A 4,472-nucleotide genomic window follows, 5' to 3' on the forward strand; every position below is an offset into this window, starting at 1 on the left:
TTTATAGGTCGCTATTCACAGTTTTTTTAGTAGTGTGATTTGCAATTGTAAGTTTCCGCATGACGCCCTATTCACCTTCATAACCCAACACTTTCTTCCTCATCAACAACTCTCCGTCGAAGCCCTTTTTCTAGCAATTATCAACCTCTCAAAGTATATGAAGCTATTGTAACATTCAAAAAAGAAACATTTGAAAAATACTTATTTTTCAGAATTCTTGACAAAAGCAACTCGGACTTGAGCTATATTATCCAAACCATCTAAGCTAACATAGGTGATACCCACTCTAACACTCCCTTCACACCTAGTCCATATAAAGAGTAGGGCCGTCTTAACCCCTAGGCCACTAAAGCCATCGCTTGGAGCCCCATATATTTTGGGGAGCCCATTTTTAAAAAATAATTACTTATATATGTTATTTTTAAAAAAAAATTATATGATGAGTGTTATGATTTCTACTAGGGAAATTGCATATGAGATGAAAATACACCGGAATTTCGTAAGAAACAATTTGATGAAAATATGGATAGCGAAATCACAAAGTCCCTTGAAGAATCTTTTAGAGTTGATTGATTTATATATATAGAGTAGATCAAACTATTTTTTCACTTCAAAATAGATTTGAACCAATTGAAACATATGAAAGTATTTTTAATTTCTTATTTAGTGGTGAAATATTGAGATCACTAGATGATGAGAATTTAAAAGATATTGTCTTAACCTTGAACTTTCTTTAACACGTAATAGTTATTCTGATATTGATGGTTTAGATTTGTTTTTTGAATTAAAAGTGTTAAGGGAAATAATACAAGTAGAAGATAATGATCTAATGGAAATACTAAATCAAATAAAAAGACTTGATTCATTCCAAATACACATATTGCTTATAGAATAATGTTAACAGTTCCTGTAACCATTGCCTCAGTCGAAAGAAGTTTTTTTGAAATTAAAATTGATTAAATCTTCTTTAAGATCAACAATGTCTTAAGAGAGATTGAATGAATTAACTATATTATTATTTGTAAAGGAATTATTAAAACAAATTGATTATAAAACAATACCTGGTGATTTCGCATCTAAAATAGCTAGAAAAGTAGATTTTAAATTAATGTATATATGATGAAAAAAAAAAAATATTAGGGTCCCTCTCTTAAGTTTCGCTTTAGGCTCCCAATGTTGTTGAGTCGGCCCTGATAAAGAGACCACCAGTCCATTTCCCAACCAATGTGAGACTTTTATCCACTCTAACACTCCCTTCACACCCAGGCCTGACTGGAGCGTGGACCAGGAGTCCAAATGGAGAAGAACCTAGCTCTGATACCATGTAAAGATATGATACATGAGCCTAACTCAACCCAAAAAACTAGCTCATGAGGGGATGATTTCACAAGTCCATATAAAGAGACCATCAGTCCATTCCCAATCAATGTGGACTTTTACCCACTCTAACAATATCCCCTCTTTTTCTCGATCATATTTTTCCCTCTTCCAAACTCCACTACATACCTGCTCCGCTCGGGTAGTAATCATTTTGTCCGAATGGAACTTGTCTATGCAAACTGAACTTAATTCACTATCTCGAAACCATACATGAGATCAAATCATGCTACAAGAAGACTAAATAGTGATCTTGGTTAAAGATTGAGTTATTTACCTTAAGATCTAGGGTTCAATTCCTTATTTTTAGTGGTGCACCTATGTTTTAAAGAGGAGTATTTATATTTGTTGGAAGACGGGGATATATATGTTTAGCTTTGTATTTTTTTTAGAAGTTTAATAAAAAAAAAAAATTAAAAATGAACTCTATTTACATTTTTGACTTAGGGGTGAATACTAAATATAACATTGATTTTTATATGTACTCCATAAATATTGGGGCTGATTTATTTAGCTCAATAAGAACATGACAAGTGATTTTTTAAAACAAAAAACGTAACTTTGATGAATATAGCTTTAAAGTATGATTATATAAGTATATTTGGTAAGAAAATGTATAACAAAAAACAAATATAATTTAATTTTAATAGAAAAGAAGCAAATATTATCCTTTTTCATATTTAAATTAATGAGAAAAATAAATAAATAGTGATCTAGGTTACGCTTATAGAGCCATTGTCGCTCTTGTATGCTCAACTTTAATATAGATAATGAGCAATGTCAGGTAGAGGTGTGCAAAAATCAATTAAATCGATAAATCAAACTGAAAAAATATTATTAATTTATTGGTATCGGCGTTATTGGGTTAATGATTTTTAAACGATTTTGTAAATATATTTATTGGGCTATCGGTGGTTTTAGTTAATGATTAAACCTATAATTTTGATAAGATTATATTAACATTATATTTTTATCCCTAGTTATATATAATACTAGTTTAGATTTTAAATACATACCCAACTGTTTTTCGTATATTATAGGTTGTCTTGGTGTTTTTGTTTTCTTTCCTAAAGTCGTTGGTTTGGTGAGGTTCTACCCATCAGTGTAAACTATAAATCGATCTTACTCTTCTTTTTGAGAGATCACTATCGTTGCTACTACATTTCAAGTTTTCTACTTAACAAAAAGAAAGAAGAGAGATTGTTTTCGTGATAATGTATTTGAATTTGCATCTACAGTTAGAACTCTCTATAACGGTCCCTTGTTGTAATGAAATTTTACTATAACAACTTTGACTTTCTCCGAAACTGATTTTTCATGTTATATTTTACTTTTCTATAACACAATTCTACCTATAACAATAATAGCATAAATTGTAATAGCACACTCTTTATAAAATTATCTCTCTATGACAACTTACTTAAGTATTATGAAATATTAATATTTTATAAGAAATATATTATGCACAGTATAAAATAAAATATTAAAATATTGGGAAAATGATCACAAATAGACCTCTACTTTAGTTTGTTGGCCCACTTTCCCCTTCATCATACTTTGAGGTCATATTTACTCCTATCGATAGAAAACTTCATATTTATGCCCCTCAATTTAACGGATTCCCCAAAATCAATAAAAATGATCTAATTTCAATTGAAATAGCCTAATTACTTCTTTTAGAATTTACGAAACTGCCTATAATTATAGAATTCTTACATCAAACTTGAAATATTTATAATTTTCATTAATTTTAAATGCATATGTTCCTTAGATTTGAATTTTTTTATCGATATATCTAGTTATGAATATTATTAGTAATATATTAGTCCTCTCAATAATGAAATATGAAAATCAATTGAAATTTTAAATTTAACAAGTATTTTATTTTTGTTTATAACATAAAACGTACACATAAATAAATTTTTATATTATATTTATAATAATGAAATTTAAACATCAAATGTCACTATACATGTATAATATTACCTCTCTATAGTAGCCATGAATTTTTCGGACAAATGTTGCAACTGTAGAGAGGTTTGACTGTACATGTAATTTGTGTAGGCCTTTATGCTTGAAGGTATATATGAGCAAATGAAAATAAGATAAGAAAAAAACTAGAGGAGCATTTTCTTATTGGTTAAATCAAAAATCAAATCGTTAAGGACCAAAAATCGATAAATCAATAATCGATAATCAATATCATATTAGTTTGATTATCAGTGTAGCATTTTTACAAACCAAAAATTGATAATACACAAAATCGAATTGAACTGATCGATGCACAACCCCTAATGTCAAGAACAGTTTAGGGGTTTGGAAGGTCGTTCAGCTCAACCTCTCAATACAAAATTATGCTCCCTTTGTCCCAATTTCTGTGGTATCTTTTCAATTTCGAGATTCAAACAAGTCTATTTTTTATCGTAATTTTTTTATATATCTTTTAAATATTTTGAATTATCAAGTTCTTGTTCAATGTGTTTTTGGGGCCGAGATCGTGGCTTTAGCTGGCAATTCAAAACCAAAAGCTATGATCCTATTTGGGTAGAGAAGCGACCCAAACTTGTCGCCAATTGTAGGATCGGGCTCAAGTTTCGCCGCCATTTGCATGCTGGTGGGTTGGGGTGTACAAAATCAAACCGAAAACCGAATTAAACCGCAAATCGAGTCAAATCGAAAAAAAATCCAACTAGTGGTTTGGTTTGACTTGGTTTGGTATTGGAAAAAAAAACCCGACTATATTTTGGATTGGTTTGGTTTTAACTAAAAAAAACCAACCCGACATTATATATGTACTTTTAAAATTTTATTTTATACATAAAAATATTTACTTTGATATAATTTTAAAATATTTCTTATACTATTTCATAGATTTTATCTTTTAATATATTATTTCAAGTTTAAAAGTTAGAATTCTGAATGGTCCAATAAAGATTATAGTTCATAGATGTTGATAATTATAATAAAACTTAAATCAAAATCAAATTAATACTAATGCAAAAAGAAAATCAATTCAACACTAAGAATGACAATAATATTGAATATTAGTTTTACATTGGTTTGGACAATTCAAATACATAATCTAATTTTAATTT

The sequence above is a fragment of the Solanum tuberosum genome, unplaced genomic scaffold, assembly GCF_000226075.1.
Source record: "Solanum tuberosum cultivar DM 1-3 516 R44 unplaced genomic scaffold, SolTub_3.0 scf00344, whole genome shotgun sequence".
In the NCBI taxonomy this organism is placed as follows: domain Eukaryota; kingdom Viridiplantae; phylum Streptophyta; class Magnoliopsida; order Solanales; family Solanaceae; genus Solanum; species Solanum tuberosum.